General features: G+C 47.2%; 1 long non-coding RNA gene across 1 annotated transcript in view; it reads right to left on the bottom strand.

The window, feature by feature from the left end:
• The window catches only part of LOC128503222 (uncharacterized), a 59,179-nt gene extending 45,967 nt beyond the window's left edge, over positions 1-13,212 (bottom strand). Inside the window, exon 1 of the long non-coding RNA XR_008355206.1 lies at positions 12,985-13,212. This is a non-coding gene — a long non-coding RNA (uncharacterized LOC128503222). The remainder of the gene's footprint in view (positions 1-12,984) is intronic.
• Between the last annotated feature and the right edge of the window lie 5,948 nt (positions 13,213-19,160).

Raw genomic sequence — 19,160 nt, forward strand, 5'->3', positions numbered from 1 at the left:
CTCCGCGAGATAAGACAGACAGAGAACGACGCCTCTGGGGCAGACTTTAATCAGCCGTCGGTCTCGTCTTAGATTCAGGAGCCCATGCATGTTTAATCCCCACCACTGTATTACCCTCTACCACCTCTGCTGGGAGGCTGTTCCACTTATCCACCACCCACTCAGTAAAGTAAAACTTCCTTCCATTCCATCTCTGCCTCTGATCCTCTACTCGCTCTCTTGTTCTAATCATTTGAAATAAATTCCCTCCCTACTTTGTTAAACCTCTTTATGTATTAAAATGTCTCTCTCCCCCGTCTCTCTCTCCCCTCCCTTTCTCTCTTCTCTCCCCCCTTGTCTCTCCCCTCCCCTCTCTCTCCTCTCTCCTCCAAGCTCCTTAGTCTTCCCAAATAATGTATGATTAATTTAGTGGTTACTGTCCCTTTAAGGGTTACCTGCGCGTTCTCACATCATTTAACCCTCTCTATCCCACAAACCGTTCTCTGCTTATAAAAATAGATGTTTCCTGTATGAATTATTAAATATCTTGCTTTCTATCTCTTGCAGTAAATGTCTTCCCCGCCGTAACCGTGCACAGCGTATATTAGGACCCCCCCGGTATCCTTCAGCGCGGGGGGGGGGGCTCTCCGGAACATTCTCTGGACCAAGAAAATTGCAGAAAACCTTAAGAAGCCAAAAAAATTAAAAAATAGAAGAACAGAGAGCGATTCGGGCCAAACAGCAAGGAAAATAAACCCCATTATTCCTCTAAATGCCCCACCCCATTACACATATAGCCCCGCCCCAGTCACGCCTCTAACCCCACCCCCTAAAACAAAAGCCCCCCTCGTTGATCATGTGAAATGTTTGTGAAAAAGCCTGAATCTGGCGTTTTTTGGTAGCCGTATATAATGAGCGGGCGGACGGATCGCTGGCGCGGAGCCATTTCATGCTCGGAGCCCAGTCGTCCCCGGCGACGGTTTCCATAGAACATTCTTGGGCTTAATCTCTATTTTTCTAGCATCTATTTGTAAATTTGAGCAGCCGGGCCTTAATGCAACTTCTGTGTTCCATTTAACTTCCTAATTGGTTAAAATTCAATGGTTTTGGTTCTTAGATTATTATCCTTGCCAGACTCGCTGTACTGAGCTTTACCTAACGAGAGAGTCTGACGACCAGGTAACGATTAGGGCAAAATTACCACATATTCTGTGTATACGGTAATACCCCCCCCCGCGCTGTATACGGTAATACCCCCCAGCGCTGTATACAGTAATATAACCCCCACGCTGTATACAGTAATATAACCCCCAGCGCTGTATACAGTAATATAACCCCCAGCGCTGTATACAGTAATATAACCCCCCAGCGCTGTATACAGTAATAACCCCCCAGCACTGTATACAGTAATATAACCCCCCAGCACTGTATACAGTAATATAACCCCCAGCGCTGTATACAGTAATATAACCCCCAGCGCTGTATACAGTAATATAACCCCAGCACTGTATACAGTAATATAACCCCCAGCGCTGTATACAGTAATATAACCCCCAGCGCTGTATACAGTAATATAACCCCCCAGCGCTGTATACAGTAATATAACCCCCAGCACTGTATACAGTAATATAACCCCCAGCGCTGTATACAGTAATATAACCCCCCCAGCGATCTGTCCCAGGCAACCGCGCACCAACATTTAAACTTAAATACCTATAGATATATATATAAGCCATGTCTGCAACGATGACATCACAGCCCGTCGGACACAGCGCGGCGATCGGTACAGCGGTGGACTGCAGACCTGTAACCAGGCCCGGACTGGGACAAAAAATAGGCCCGGGCATTTAAGACTCAGCAGCCCATTTTTATTTATTTATTTATTTTTTGTTAAACCAAATTCTGACAAATGTAATATACGATTTCTTGTTGTCTATTAGTTATATTTCCGCATGCTTTTGTCACTGTAATCGATTAGCATTCCATAAATATATAATAAATGTATCATAACGTCATGCAATTTATAAAGCGCTTTATCTTTAATGAAAGATTCAATAAATAATAAATAACAGTAATAAATCTTTGACCATTTAGTTGGTAATTAGAAAGAGGTAGAAACTTCTTCTATCTGTAATTTTAGCACATTTCTGAGCTTCAAGTTCCAAAGACTTTTTAAATTTCTCTCTAATTTTTTCTGCTCCTCCCTTTTGTTTTTTGGAAGACATTCTATTTTCTAATGAATCTATATATATATGAAAAACAAACAAACAAAAACAACCTGTCACTGATTTTATATATACACATATATATATAAATAAGTATATATATATATATATATATATATATATATATATACACACACACACATTAAATATCAGTCACAAACTCACAGCACTACACGGAAACAATCTTTAAAGCTGAAATGCCCCAGAAAAATGGAGGACTTGAAAAGGCCTCTGAACTAGGGCTGCAACAAACTATTATTTTAATAATCAATTAGTTGGCCAATTATTTTTTTGATTAATCGATTAATCAGATAAAAAAAAATATTCAAATTTTTCGTTTATTTAAAACAAAAACTTATAAGATGTGTCATTAACACTTTTATCTCTTTATCACAATCGCATTTCTCTATTCGCATTCTTATTTTACTGACATAATAATTAAAGGTATATTTTTAAGGTACAAGAACCCAAAACACATTTCTCAAACTAATTTTTTTTTACCAAAATACCAAAAAAAGTTTTACTAGTAAATATTAATTAATGTAAACAATTTTTTCATATTTAATAAAAACCATGAGAAAAACTGCCTCTTGTTTATATTTTCTTTTATTTGTCAACCAGCCCCCCAGTTATGCACATCTGCCCCCAGCTTGCCACACTGCCCCAGGAATGCCTTATACCCTCCTATATGCCAGAGATGCCACTGTGCCCCCTGATATCCCTTATACCTCCTATATGACACTCTGTCCCGTGATAGAAAAACTGACAGTGCTAAAATAGGTATGAAAATATATGCTTTAATAAATAGACAAAAAAAATAGATAATAAATAATACAATATCAATATATATATATAAATATATGGACAATACAAGCAATAAATCAAATATTACAGCAATCAAAAAAAAATAAAAAAAATTAAAGAATGCACATAATTAATAGATCCCGAAAAAATTCTATCTGCCCACCAGGGGTTAATATATCAACAGAAGAAACATGGGGCAAATAAGCAAAAAAATAAAGATAATACTCCAGGCTAAGCTTACCCAGTGGTGCTTATTTCCCCTGTTTTTCTTCTGTTGATATATTAACCCCTGTTGGGGCAGATGGAAGTGAAGTAGTGGAAGTTGCGCACTAAAATCCAAATTCCCCGCAGCACTGCAGGGGACCTGGATCCTCTCTCGCAGCCAGTCACAAACTAAGAAACTCAGACCACGCCAACTGAATTGCGGCGCTCAGCCAATCCTCTAGGCTGAGCAATGTGACTAACAAAAGTCATCATACACGGGACCCCTGAAGCCACAATCTAGTGCCACAAATAATTTTTAATAAGATACGCAGGTTGAAATAAGAGTAAATAACACAATACCTTTACTTTTGCTGGGCCTAGAATGTTTTGACCTCTGAAGTGACAAATTCAGGAGGGCGTTTTATCTCTGGATAAGTAAAAATTAAATAGTTCAATTTAATCCTACAGAAAGTAAAGGGCCAGAAAACAGATGACTAAATACACATCAGGACAGGCTCTGCCACCCAGTCAGTCACACACACACACACACACACACGGACAGGCTTTGCCACACCAACACCTAAACACAAACACCAGGACAGGCTCTGCCACACTGACACCCGCATCCGGAGGGTTTCCACGGACGCTTTCCCTTTGATTTAGGTGATGGCCGCAGCTGGCTCTCTTGGGTATTGATGCTGCCAGCCCCCACGTGTATTTATACACTCAAGAGAGCAGCCCCACTTTAGTATTGATTTATTTGATGCACTGATGCCCCAGCCAGCACTCGCTTTTGAATTAATGCCCCCACACCCTTGCGTATTGCCCCGTCAGCCAGCCCTACATTGTGTATTTATGCCAGCCACCCCCCTTAGTATCAAATCAGACCTGGCACCCAGACCTGCCTAGGACCCAGATTGGAAGAATAGGACTTGCCATCTTTGGCCCCAAAACAGCCCGCCTGTGGCATCTTTGGCCCCAAAACAGCCCGCCTGTGGCATCTTTGGCCCCATAACAGCCCGCCTGTGGCATCTTTGGCCCCAAAACAGCCCGCCTGTGGCATCTTTGGCCCCAAAACAGCCCGCCTGTGGCATCTTTGGCCCCATAACAGCCCGCCTGTGGCATCTTTGGCCCCAAAACAGCCCGCCTGTGGCATCTTTGGCCCCAAAACAGCCCGCCTGTGGCATCTTTGGCCCCATAACAGCCCGCCTGTGGCATCTTTGGCCCCATAACAGCCCGCCTGTGGCATCTTTGGCCCCAAAACAGCCCGCCTGTGGCATCTTTGGCCCCATAACAGCCCGCCTGTGGCATCTTTGGCCCCATAACAGCCCGCCTGTGGCATCTTTGGCCCCAAAACAGCCCGCCTGTGGCATCTTTCGCCCCAAAACAGCCTGCCTGTGGCATCTTTGCCACCAAAACAGCCTGCCTGTGATATCTTTGCCCCCTTACACACACACACATATTAATTCACAAATATTTACTCACTAATTCACAGATAATCCATTCACTCATTCAGATATTCATACATTGATACTCATTAATTCCCTCATTCAGACACTCATTTACATATACTCATTCACAAACATTCATTCACTCACTCCTTCACAGATACTCATTAATTCACTCACTCAATCTCAAACACTCCTTCATGCAGCCTCCCCTTACCTGAACAACTGAAGATTTAAAGAGTACGTGCTGCTTGGCGCTCGCAGACCAACCTGTTCTTCTGCACAGGAGGAAGCAGATGCGCAGCAGGGTCATGTGACGTACGTCACGTACGTCACGTGATTCTTTTGGATTCCTGCGTCCCCGGCATCCTCGGCTAGCCTGTAAGTAGCGGGCCCCCGCGGAATTAATCGTGGGGGTTGCACGGGCCCCCTAGAGTGGCGGGCCCGGTCGCAGCTGCTGCAGGGTTAAGGGGCAAGTGCCCCTTTTGCCCTGCGTTATAGACGGCCGTAGAGGCCCAGTCAGTCCGGTCCTGACTGGGCCTATTTTAAGGTAGGGGCCTGGAGCTGCAGCTCCATCAGCCCCTAAATCCATCCGGCCCTGCCGCGGCCCGGCCCACCGGGCAAATGCCCGGTGTGCCCGATGGCCAGTCCGGGCCTGCCTGTAACTGACATTTGTTGTGCAAAACTAAAGCCGCCAACTGTCTCTCACTGAGCAGAGTCTTTTATTGGGGAAAACATCAGAGCTTCATGGCTTTCGACGACCGCTCGGCCCCAAGATGAGTTCCAGCAGCCACGTATAATCCCACGACCCACCACGTAATTCACCGCACTACAATTGTTCTATATTTTTTCCTCTTCCTCTGCGTTTAGTGAATACACCCCACTCGGAGTTAAGCTCCTGAGCTGAGCCTCGATTTAACTCAACAGAGACATCTCAGAGCTTCCTGGCTAACCCAAGCATGGCCCAAGCAAGTAGTCTATGGTTTTTCCTCATTTAGTGAATGCGCCCCTTTGACCTCTCAAGTGAAAAGAAAAGAATATCCCACGTGGAAGACCCAAGCTCTTGAGATGAGCCTCTGCGTAACTCAACAGGGAGTCTCCTCGAGAAACGACGGACATCTCGGAGCTTCATGACCACCAGTGGTTTGCTGACCACTCCAAGCCGAGCTGGAGCTCCTAACAGCGCGTAGAACCCCGCGGGCGGCACAGCTATCCTGTCATTCGCAACTTGTTATTTCTGACATGTGTGTGCGAAACGCCGATATTATTTTGACAGCCATCTTCCTGGCAGCGAGAGGAGTTTCCTGCATTGAAGAACATTTTGTATTTGCTTGTCTGACTCCTGGATGTCTCTGTGGGAGCTTCGCTTTAGCTTTCCAAACACCCACAAACAATTATATTAGCATAAAACTCCAGGCCCCCCGAGCCTCCCCGGGGAACCGAGAACACAGCCTCGACTGCTTTAAAGGGGAGGAAGAAAATAAATAATAATTCATGCTGTATATAAACTGAACTTAGCGCGACCCAGATAACAAGCGGAGAAGGTACAGAGGCCGCGTCAATAAACATGGAAGAAGACGACAGGGTTCGTTATATTCCAAAGGAAAAAAATTAGCCCGGCTGGAAATCTGAGAAGCTCTCGGGCCATTAGCGTGTCCACCATGCTCGTTATGGGATATGATGTCATATCCTGACACTCCGCGTCATGATGTCGTTCGGAGCCTAAGCCGGTCGGTGTTTTTGGCGTGGAGTGTTCCTTCTATTGGTATGAAGCACACTGTGGAGGATTCATAGCGGTTGCCGCGCTGATGCATTATCCTTCGAGGCGATCCATTTGTATCCGAACCAAGCTCCTTGGACTCCACGCCTTGGATCGGTGGGAATGTAAAGTCTGTGGAAGCCGGTGACGGCTCTGTACGGCCTTCTACAGCATCGATCAGCCATCTGGGGACATCAGATATCTCTCTTGCAACTGAGCAGTGCCACGCAGGGGCCTGACCACCCAAAAAGGGCCATCAACATGTCAACAACATATCACACTAACCCTGTTACAGGAGCCGCCCTGAACTGACATGTGAGGCAAATGCCCGAGAGAACCAACAACCCCAGACATACATTTTGGCCTTCATGGGTCTTGCCGGTGGGGTCCGGTTGGTATCCCCTGTTGGTGAGTGAGTAAACCTCCTTGCTCGAGTGTGCCTAGATAGATACAAACAGCCCCCCAGACTCATGAAGTCTGAAACGTACATCTGAGGTCGTGTCTGCCATCCCTACCACGCCGAGCGCTTTCGTTGAATGCACCTGTGCGCAGGACTCTCAGAGATGCAGCGAAAGGACCTCGCATGGATTGGCGTTCAGCGAGGTCTTCTCCCTAAGGGCATTTATACATGCCAGGGGGCTGTTTGTATAGACGCTGCCCGCAGCGCATTGTGATGAAGGAGACGTCCATTGTTCTGCCGCGTTGGTTGGCTCAGGCTTTGTTGGCAGCCATGGAGCCGGGACTCAAGGCCCCGATCGAGAGACTTGTCCTAACGCTCCGTACTTTATGGGCTTTTTCCAGGAACACACGGACAGCGCCGCTAACGATGCTTGGTGCCTAATGTGCTGTGAAAAGGACGCTTTATGGCTTTCCAGGAACTGCCTGGTGTCGAGGAGGGAGGAGGTTTCAGTCCGAGACCGGCCCTGGTCCATCCCGACACGGCCCTCCCCGCTCACTTATGACTAGAGGGATACCGGTTGCGCCCCAATGATGAGATCCATGATGAGAGAGGGTGATGGTTCCCCTATAAGGTATAAAACAATTCCACCCCACCATATAAAAGTTCAAATTTTGCCCCCTTCCCCTTCCTTTTTGCCCCTCTCACACCCACTTCTCCCTCTATCCTTCTACCTCTCTCACCGCTATTCATTTTCTCATCTTTTTTTTACCCCCACCGTCAGCCATGCTTCCTCTCCCTCCTCTCTCTCCCTCCGCTCCCTCCTCTCCTTCCTCTCTCCCTCCTCTCCTTCCTCTCTCTCCTCTCCTCCGCTCCCTCCTCTCCTCCTTCCCGCCGTTGATACGCTCATCCTATACATTACAAAGTGCAAATTGGTGTTTAATGCAAATGCAGCTGGGGAGGCGCTCGATGCCGATGATCAGATATGCAAAGCAAATTAAGAAGGAAGCGGTCATTTATCCCGCTGATTTATATTCCGCGCCGGCCGCCTTATCTGCCGGGGAAAGGAGGTCTGCGTTTAACCGCCGCGCACCTCCTCGGCTCCTGAATACCAACAAGACCCGGCCCGGCGCCTTATCTCCCGAAAACTCCTTCCTACATCCCTTAGAGCCGGACCGATAAAGCCGGGGCAGATTCTCAGGGTCACACCGTCTGTCCGATGAGATCGAAGACTCCCAGGTGGTGCTTTCGCCTCCGGTATGATAGCTTTGACATCCCTGCTTGAATGCAGGTGACTCAAATCAAAAAGTTTGCACGAGGATCACCAATAGAGCCATTTGGCTGGCACATTTCGCCGGAATCTGTATGAAGGCCCATTAAAGGGTTAATATTTAAAGGGTCTCGGGGTGAGCGCCTATAGAAGGTTTAGCTAATGACCTCTTTTTGGCATTTCTCCTGAAATACACTCATTGGGGAGGAATAATCATGCAGTAAAGATGGCTGCTCCTACAATACACACACTGTGGGGGTGGGGTTAATACGTATATGTAGATTATTAGCACATACGGTTCATTAATATATATCATGTATAATGTATGTAGTAGGCGGATCCTATTTAATGATTACCCGCCGTCTGCTTATAATTCACATCACCGAGTCCGACAAATATCTTCATTCCTCTAATCCTATTTTCATGTTAATTATTCATAAATCGGTGTAAAGAAAATCCCCACACCTTCCCCGCATCTTCATAATCTTCCTATTACATATTATTCATTATTTCCCCCATTCTGCTTACACATCCCCCGAGTGTCCCTGCTCATTTTATCTCCCCTCCCCCGATGCCCCTCTTTTCTCCCCTGATGCCCCTCTCCCCTCCCCCGATGCCCCTCTCTCCTCCCCGATGCCCCTCTTTTCTAGGAGGTGAGAATGTTTGCTGGGTATTAGGGGATCGCAGGGTTCTACGGCCCTAAAAGCCCCGATAATGTGTATAGAAACAGCAGGAAACGGCTTTATAAACTAAACGGGGGAAATAAACCCCATTATTATTCTTCTAAATACCCCACCCAGTTACACAAAGAGCCACGCCCCGACCACACCCCAAACCACACCCCTTAAAAGGAAAGCTCCCCTCGCTTTTGAGGTACTGCGGCGGTACTGCGGCGATATTATTGCTGTAATCAGTAAAACACCGGATTTACCGTACAAAACAAATCCGGGATCCTGACCGATAACGGAGCCGATGGGGAGCGCCTCGGCCTCTAACCCCGTAGTTATAATAATAATAATCAAACCCCTTAATTTAATGTTACATTTCAAAGGGTAGGTGTTTATTGCCAGTCACCACCTCTGCCGGCAGGCCTTTCCACGCATCCACCTTTAAAGTACTACCTTTATTAACGTCCTATGATTTCCTTGTTTGTATTCTCAGGGCATTGCCGGTGGGGAAGTGAACATATAAACGTTTGTCAATAGATATATATCTAAGTGGAAGCGTTTATGGGGCGCTCTCGCCATTCATCCCGGATATTCCTGCTCCTGTCTCGCCTGCTGGGTGACGGATGTCCCCTGGCGGCGTTATGAGTGCGGACTCCATATTTTTAATGCCCGTTTCGCGGTTACATTGGATCTGAATGCTGTCGCGGAGGTCGTATAAATTTATGGGAGGCCGCCTCTCGACGAAGATTCATGGAGGCTGCAAGCGGGGAGACCGCAACCTCTGCGTGTTTATCCGTGTATTAACGGCCCACGCGAGGGGCCGGCGTGCAGCAGAGACGACGGAGGGGGGCTACACGTGTGTGATTTGTGGACATGCTAACACACAAACCCAGACCCTGCCGGCAGATCGGCCCCATCCGGCCCCCGTCTAGTCGCCCGTTTCTCCTGCTGTAACGACTCAAACCTTAATCAGTCGTTGGTCTCGTCTTAGATTCAGGAGCCGTATGTCTATCCCATGCATGTTTAATACCCTCACTGTATTACCCTCTACCACCTCTGCTGGGAGGCTATTTCACTTATCTACTACCCTCTCAGTAAAGTAAACCACCTGTGTTTGCGACAGCACAGACCTTCTTTGATTTTACAGCTCCCTGGACCCATAGATCCCACCACTCACTCAGAAATTGGGACTGTCCTGCAAAAAACAGGACACTTTGGAGGTCGGGGTTAGTGCGCGGAGGAGAGACGGATTATTGTGTAGAGATATTTATAGATCAGAGCTCGGAGGGCTCCGCGTGACTTTCTTATGTGTGTTAGGATGGGAGATGGAGGTGAGTCACGTGTTGTAAGCGTGTCCTTGTGTCACTAACGCGTGTTTGTGTGGGGTCTCTGTGTGTAACGGGTCGGCGGGGGTATTAGGAGTCTGTGGGGTATCACTGTTAGTCCGAGGGCTGCGTGGGATAGGAGTAAGAAAAAAAAAGACAGATCTGATTAAGATGATGTCACAGAGGGCAGTTAGTGACATCATCAGGGGGCGATGTTACGGTAACTTGTGAAGAGCCCCCCCTTATCGCTGGATAAATCCTAACACAACGCTCTGCAGAGTATCAGCCTCCACCATGCGCTGCGCGGCCTCCACCATGCGCTGCGCGGCCCCAGCCTCCTCTATGGCAGAATAACTGTATAAATTAGGGACTGACCTGCAAACACCGGGACAGGAGGCAGCCCAAGTGTGGGTGTCAGTGTGTATTACTAATCAGGGTTGGTCCGAGTGCTGCGTGTTACTCATTAGCGTGTGGGTGTATTAACGTGTGTTAGTAACTGTGTTAGTAGGGGGGCTGCCCACCCAGTAGATGCCCCGTCGGGGGTAGATGATCATACCCATTCGTGCCACTATACCAAGGGATCTTGCCCCACCAACTCTGGCCTACCGCACTTCCCTGTCCCAACTACCCTACTTCTTACGGCAGTAAATTACCCCCTAAGGGGGCTGTGTAGCCCCCCCTCCCACACGTGTCATGTCTATAGCTTTCTTAAGGGTTCTCCTCCGGCAGCGTCTTTCCAAACCCCAGCCTGGCACACAAAGGGTTAAATTTGCCAACTGCCCCTATATCTTCCCGTACGCGCCCCTCCTGCACCCCCAGCCCAATAAACTACCCCCCAAAGACCTCATCGGAAGCCCCTCTGATTAATCCGGAGTGTGGAATGAGAGCGTCTCTGTAATTAAGATGCCTACAGACTGATTGGGCAGATGCCCCCCCCCAGCAGACCCCCCCCACGCTTTCTGCACATACCCCTCATTATCCACCCCCCCACGCTTTCTGCACATACCCCTCATTATCCACCCCCCACGCTTTCTGCACATACCCCTCATTATCCACCCCCCCAGCAGACCCCCCCACGCTTTCTGCACATACCCCTCATTATCCACCCCCCACGCTTTCTGCACATACCCCTCATTATCCACCCCCCCAGCAGACCCCCCCACGCTTTCTGCACATACCCCTCATTATCCACCCCCCCAGCAGACCCCCCCACGCTTTCTGCACATACCCCTCATTATCCACCCCCCAGCAGACCCCCGCGGGGGGGGGGGGTGCGTTTAAACATACGAGCCAGCCGCCTCCATACAGCACTCCTTTACATTATCTGCCCCCATAGATTGTAATGCGATCACACAAAGTGAGTGGAGCGTTCACTCGCAGCTAAAATCAATAGACGGCGCTTCTAATGCGATGCTTTCTGCATGCGCGGCGCGGGGAGCTCTCCCTCTGCCAGGGGAGGAATTATTACACGCGCAACATTAGCAGCAGATGGGAATTTTTCCTCTATTGGAAAATCATAGGGATTTCAGAGTTATGCAATACCGGTATGTGCACATGTGATATACATACACACATATATCGCTATATAATAAATAGAAATGAACATACATACGTGATACATACGTGATATATACCGGTATAGATATATATATAACACATGGGCAGGGTTCGGAACTGAAAGCTTGTTATGTCGTAATGTTCGGTATTTTGGAACTGTGATCCGTGTTTACTTGTTACATACAGTCCCACAACCCACCCTACCTGTGTACCTGTGTGTCTGCATATATGTAGGTGCGCATGTATGTGTGGACAGAAGAGTATAGGTGTGGATGTATGCATGCATGTATGGGATTTTATATGTATGCATGTAAGTTTCTATATGTATGCGTGTATGTGTGTGTATGTATGTCTGTGTGTCTGTGTGTGTGTATGTATGTATGTGTATGCGTGTCTGGGTGTGTGTGTGTATGTATGTGTGTATGTCTGTGTATGTGTGTATGTATGTATGTATGTGTGTGTGTGTATGTATGTATGTATGTATGTGTATGCGTGTCCGTGTGTGTATGTATGTGTATGTATGTGTGTGTGTGTATGCATGTGTGTGTATATATGTATGTGTGTGTATGCGTGTCTGTATGTATGTATGTATGGGTATGTGTCTCCCTGTGTGTATGTATGTGTATGTATGTGTGTGTGTATGTGTGTGTATGTGGGTATGGTGCGTTTCCCACATGGCCTCTTCTCCTATCCACCTCTCTCTCCCCCAATAACCCCTTCTCTCTCTCCCCTTATACCCCCTTCTCTCTCCCTCTCTCTCTCTTTCTCTTGTTAAACTCTTCTGAATCCTCTCCTTACCCCTCCATTGTGAATTATTTATGAAGTATTTTGATTTTTATGACATCACTCACTTTCAATTTTTAGAATTTTCAGGTTTACAATATCAATAATTTCAGATAAATTCAACAAAATGTTCCACGCAGATCCCTAACGTAACAGCAGACAGACGTTCCGGGGCCGATCATCATATTACATACAGCGCATCGGACTACGCTTCTACCGGGACAGCCGGCCATCCCCGGCACACTCCCACAATCCCCACCGAATCCATCGCCTCCTTCAACCTCAAGAGACAGCATTAGAGAACACGGAGAGGACTCGAGACCTCTTTTACTTGGCTCATTCCTGAAGACCCCAAAGCTTCGTGCATTTCCCAGCCCTTCCTCCTTTAATCGCCCCGGATCACCTGGGATGAGAAGCTGTCCCATGCATCCACCACTCCCTTTCTATAATGCAGTATGTTCCCTCACCTATCCGAGGTTTCCCAAATTCCAGGGGAGGACCAGGACCCCGATCCCAACTCAACCCTGACCCCTGAGCGTTCCGTGCAGCTGTATCCAGACGTTACCTGCTCCCCGTCATTGGCAGCGAGGCTCCTCGATGAAGGACGGACCCCTTTCGATTAATCCCAACTGGACTTCATTCAACGATTCAGGCGGAACCCCCAATCCAGAACATTCCGCCCCCTGCGTTCCCCGTATCAGAGTCAGATTCCGTGTGGGCTCCCCGCTGCCCAGGCTGGACTCTCCAAATCCTTCATGCAGCCCCGAAATACCCGGGCGCAGCCGAGGCAACTTTGTGGCTCCCCGCAGTCTCCTCCAGCAGGCGCTGAGCGGGCGATCAAGGTGGGAACCCAGCGATGGAGCTCGTAGAACCCTAGAATGCCGGTGACCCAAATAAAAGATAACATTCCATTCGGGGGACGCTTTCTATCCCGACAACGGTCCCTGGAGCGGCTCCCGCCAAGAACGCTACATTAGTAAATCCATCTTCAAGACCCCGGCACAGATAGACCCCGCCGGGACGGATCGATCCACAGCCCGAGGAGCTACCTCAGCAATCCCGGCAGGTTCTACGCGGCGTTACTGAGGACGTCTCTCTGCGTGGGTCTGGAGACTGCTCCTTCCTCACAGACGCTTCTGTAATAGAGCGAGAGAGACGGAGGGATGCAGACAGGCGAGGGAGCTTTACCTGGCGGAGTGTGCAGGCTTCGCTTCCTCCTCCCTCTCCTCCTCGACGATCTCTCGCTCTGTCTCCCTCCGCACACTCCTTCTGTTCATACCGCAGCTCCGCTCCCTCTCTGCCTGCATCACCCTGCTCAGCAACACGCGTGTACGCCCCTCCGCACACGTCAGCCGTCACTCAGGGAGCCTCCGCCAACATTTAAGGAGAAAAAAGGAGGGGGGGGCATTGAAATTGGGCTGAATAAAGTATATCTAAAGGTGTCACGGATTGGAACGCGGAGAGCAAATGACAACTATGTGTTAGATCGGGTTAACTGTTTGAGTGACGTGCAGCACATGGTTTGTAAATAGTTAAATAATCAGTGCTGGAGGTGAATAGTGTTAAATGATTTAAAGAGACAGTCCCGTGTAAAGTGACCTAATGACAGTGACGTGTTTAATGGGTTAAAGAGACAGTCCCGTGTAAAGTGACCTAATGACAGCGTGGTGTTTAATGGGTTAAAGAGACAGTCCCGTGTAAATTGACCAAATGGCAGCGAGGTGTTTAATGGGTTAAGAGACAGTCTCGTGTAAAGTGACCTAATGACAGCGTGGTGTTTAATGGGTTAAAGAGACAGTCCCGTGTAAAGTGACCTAATGACAGCGTGGTGTTTAATGGGTTAAAGAGACAGTCCCGTGTAAAGTGACCTAATGACAGCGAAGTGTTTAATGGGTTAAAGAGACAGCACCGTGTAAAGTGACCTAATGACAGCGAGGTGTTTAATGGGTTAAAGAGACAGTCCCGTGTAAAGTGACCTAATGACAGCGAGGTGTTTAATGGGTTAAAAAGACAGTACCGTGTAAAGTGACCTAATGACAGCGACGCGTTTAATGGGTTAAAGAGACAGTCCCGTGTAAAGTAACCTAATGACAGCGCCGTGTTTAAAGGGTTAAAGAGACAGTCCTGTGTAAAGTGACCTAAAGTAACCTAATGACAGCGCCGTGTTTAAAGGGTTAAAGAGACAGTCCCGTGTAAAGTGACCTAATGACAGCGTCGTGTTTAATGGGTTAAAGAGACAGTCCCGTGTAAAGTGACCTAATGAAAGCGAGGTGTTTAATGGGTTAAAGAGACAGTCCCGTGTAAAGTGACCTAATGACAGCGAAGTGTTTAATGGGTTAAAGAGACAGCACCGTGTAAAGTGACCTAATGACAGCGAGGTGTTTAATGGGTTAAAGAGACAGTCCCGTGTAAAGTGACCTAATGACAGCGACGCGTTTAATGGGTTAAAGAGACAGTCCCGTGTAAAGTAACCTAATGACAGCGCCGTGTTTAAAGGGTTAAAGAGACAGTCCCGTGTAAAGTGACCTAATGACAGCGTCGTGTTTAATGGGTTAAAGAGACAGTCCCGTGTAAAGTGACCTAATGACAGTGTGGTGTTTAATGGGTTAAGAGACAGTCCCGTGTAAAGTGATCTAATGACAGCGATGTGTTTAATGGGTTAAAGAGACAGTCCCGTGTAAAGTGACCTAATGACGGCGTGGTGTTTAATGGGTTAAAGAGACAGTCCCGTCTAAAGTGACCTAATGACAGCGAGGTGTTTAATGGGTTAAAGAAACAGTCCCGTGTAAAGTGACCTAATGACAGCGAGGTGTTTAATGGGTTAAAAAGACAGTACCGTGTAAAGTGACCTAATGACAGCGAGGTGTTTAATGGGTTAAAGAGACAGTCCCGTGTAAAGTGACCTAATGACAGCGAGGTGTTTAATGGGTTAAAAAGACAGTACCGTGTAAAGTGACCTAATGACAGCGACGCGTTTAATGGGTTAAAGAGACAGTCCCGTGTAAAGTAACCTAATGACAGCGCCGTGTTTAAAGAGTTAAAGAGACAGTCCCGTGTAAAGTGACCTAATGACAGCGTCGTGTTTAATGGGTTAAAGAGACAGTCCCGTGTAAAGTGACCTAATGAAAGCGAGGTGTTTAATGGGTTAAAGAGACAGTCCCGTGTAAAGTGACCTAATGACAGCGAGGTGTTTAATGGGTTAAAAAGACAGTACCGTGTAAAGTGACCTAATGACAGCGACGCGTTTAATGGGTTAAAGAGACAGTCCCGTGTAAAGTAACCTAATGACAGCGCCGTGTTTAAAGGGTTAAAGAGACAGTCCCGTGTAAAGTGACCTAATGACAGCGTCGTGTTTAATGGGTTAAAGAGACAGTCCCGTGTAAAGTGACCTAATGAAAGCGAGGTGTTTAATGGGTTAAGAGACAGTCCCGTGTAAAGTGATCTAATGACAGCGATGTGTTTAATGGGTTAAAGAGACAGTCCCGTGTAAAGTGACCTAATGACAGCGTGGTGTTTAATGGGTTAAAGAGACAGTCCCGTGTAAAGTGACCTAATGACAGCGAAGTGTTTAATGGGTTAAAGAGACAGCACCGTGTAAAGTGACCTAATGACAGCGAGGTGTTTAATGGGTTAAAGAGACAGTCCCGTGTAAAGTGACCTAATGACAGCGACGCGTTTAATGGGTTAAAGAGACAGTCCCGTGTAAAGTAACCTAATGACAGCGCCGTGTTTAAAGGGTTAAAGAGACAGTCCCGTGTAAAGTGACCTAATGACAGCGTCGTGTTTAATGGGTTAAAGAGACAGTCCCGTGTAAAGTGACCTAATGACAGCGCCGTGTTTAATGGGTTAAAGAGACAGTCCCGTGTGAAGTGACCTAATGACAGCGACGTGTTTAATGGGTTAAAGAGACAGTCCCGTGTAAAGTGACCTAATGACAGTGTGGTGTTTAATGGGTTAAGAGACAGTCCCGTGTAAAGTGATCTAATGACAGCGATGTGTTTAATGGGTTAAAGAGACAGTCCCGTGTAAAGTGACCTAATGACGGCGTGGTGTTTAATGGGTTAAAGAGACAGTCCCGTGTAAAGTGACCTAATGACAGCGAGGTGTTTAATGGGTTAAAGAAACAGTCCCGTGTAAAGTGACCTAATGACGGCGTGGTGTTTAATGGGTTAAAGAGACAGTCCCGTGTAAAGTGACCTAATGACAGCGATGTGTTTAATGGGTTAAAGAGACAGTACCGTGTAAAGTGACCTAATGACAGCGACGTGTTTAATAGGTTAAAGAGACAGTACCGTGTAAAGTGACCTAATGACAGCGAGGTGTTTAATGGGTTAAAGAAACAGTCCCGTGTAAAGTGACCTAATGACGGCGTGGTGTTTAATGGGTTAAAGAGACAGTCCCGTGTAAAGTGACCTAATGACAGCGACGTGTTTAATGGGTTAAAGAGACAGTACCGTGTAAAGTGACCTAATGACAGCGCCGTGTTTAAAGGGTTAAAGAGACAGTCCCGTGTAAAGTGACCTAATGACAGCGTCGTGTTTAATGGGTTAAAGAGACAGCCCTGTGTAAAGTGATCTAATGACAGCGACGTGTTTAATGGGTTAAAGAGACAGTCCCGTGTAAAGTGACCTAATGACAGCGATGTGTTTAATGGGTTAATACATCACAGGAATCCGTTCCGTACTCGAAGGTTAAAATATATTCAATCAGGATAAGAAAATGTCAGCGTCTCTGTAAATCCGGTGTCGGTGTCGGTTTTTACATAAAGCTGGGAGGGATTGGATGTAACGCCAGTGGCACTTTTTTTTTTTTTTTTTACTGCATTTTAAAAGGTTTTAAAAACCATAATTCATTTCCGGCGGCAGAGAAGACATCCGGCGTAAACACGGCCCCTAAATCATCTTTCTGATTTGCATTTTCAATTATCTCTTCGCCCGTAACGCGCTGGGACGCCTCGCTTTACCCATCAGTAACCCGAGTGCATCCCCGGGACGTGAGAATGGATCGCTCCAAGATCATCATACCTGCCAAGTGTCTCTGTTTAGTTTGACCAGTACCTCTTCTGTACCCAGATGCCCCTCTCTCCCCCCCCCAATGCCCCTCTTTCCTAGGAGGTGAGAATGTTTGCTGGGTATGAGGGGATCGCAGGGTTATACAGCCCTAAAAGCCCCGATAATGTGTATAGAAACAGCAGGGAACCGCTTTATAAATTAAACGGGGGAAATAAACCCCATTCTTCTTCTTCTAAATGCCCCACCCAGTGACACAAATACCCCGCAATAGGGCACAAAGTTACATAAAAAGTCCGGGTAAAGCCCACGTGAGATTGGGTAAAGCTGGGCTTCTTCCAGAGACCCCGAGATAACCTCAAAGAGTTTTCGGGGGTGTCAGAGGGGTAACTACTTAATTCTGCCCCATTTACCCCTCCTACTGCCCTGCAAAGGAACCCTCATACTAGAAACACTTTGCGGTGAAGCGTCCGCCCCAGCGGGGATTTATATTTTTCTATCTTGCGTCTCTCGTTATGGAGCCATTTGTTCTGCACTGACTGTAACCGGGTGCTGCAGCAGCTCGAGGGGCCGCCTCACCGGCAGAACGTCACCCCGTCACCCTGTGCCCCCGTCTCCGCGCGCGGGGGTCTGCCAAGTGTTACTGCGGCTGGGGTCAGAAACCTTACTCATCCAGCGGGTGCGCCCCTTTTTTTGTGTCTCTCGTGTAGATAGTTTATAAAGCGCGGTGGGCAGGTTAGAGTTAAATCAAGTTTACAAAAATGTACTTTTTACAAATTATTCAGTGCCCAGTTGTCCAAAACGTCTAAAAATCTATAGAAAAATAACTAATAAAAACATTCCCAAAACAACAACCTTTAAATAGAGCATAAAATGATACGAAAAAGGAAACATTAGGTAATAAATAGCAATACAGGTCGGCCCCATCCGGCCCCCGTCTAGTCGCCCGTTTCTCCGGCTGTAAAGACTCAAACCTTAATCAGTCGTTGGTCTCGTCTTAGATTCAGGAGCCGTATGTCTATCCCATGCATGTTTAATCCCCTCACTGTATTACCCTCTACCACCTCTGCTGGGTTACTGTTCCATGTATCTACTACTCTCTCGGTAAAGTAACATTTCCTTCCATTCAATCTCAGCCTCTGACCCTCTATTGATTCCGGTCTCTTGTAACTTTTCTCTTTGAAATAAACTCCCCCCTGTCCTTTATTAAAACCCCTTTATCTATTTAAATGTCTCTCCCATCCCTTTTCTCTCTCCTTTCCCTGTCTCTCTCTCTCTCTTCTCTCCCCAAGCTGGATATATTTCTGGGTTTCACGCTTGTCTCTGGCTGCTTGATTTTGGGTGGACGCCCGATCCTCTCTATGCATGCGTTAATGCACCGGCTGGGTCCCCATTGTCAGATCCCCCCCTCTGACCTTTCCAAGCTGCGCTCTCACTGACAGCTCTCCCTCCGCAATACCTCAAATGTCCTTTAAAAGAAAAACATGTGGGTAAAAATGTCCATAACTGTATACAGCGCTGGGGTTATATTACTGTATACAGCGCTGGGGTTATATTACTGTATACAGCGCTGGGGGGGTTATATTACTGTATACAGCGCTGGGGGGGTTATATTACTGTATACAGCGCGGGGGGTTATATTACTGTATACAGCGCTGGGGGTTATATTACTGTATACAGCGCTGGGGGGGTTATATTACTGTATACAGCGCTGGGGGGGTTATATTACTGT

Source organism: Spea bombifrons, chromosome 8, assembly GCF_027358695.1.
Source record: "Spea bombifrons isolate aSpeBom1 chromosome 8, aSpeBom1.2.pri, whole genome shotgun sequence".
NCBI lineage: Eukaryota > Metazoa > Chordata > Amphibia > Anura > Pelobatidae > Spea > Spea bombifrons.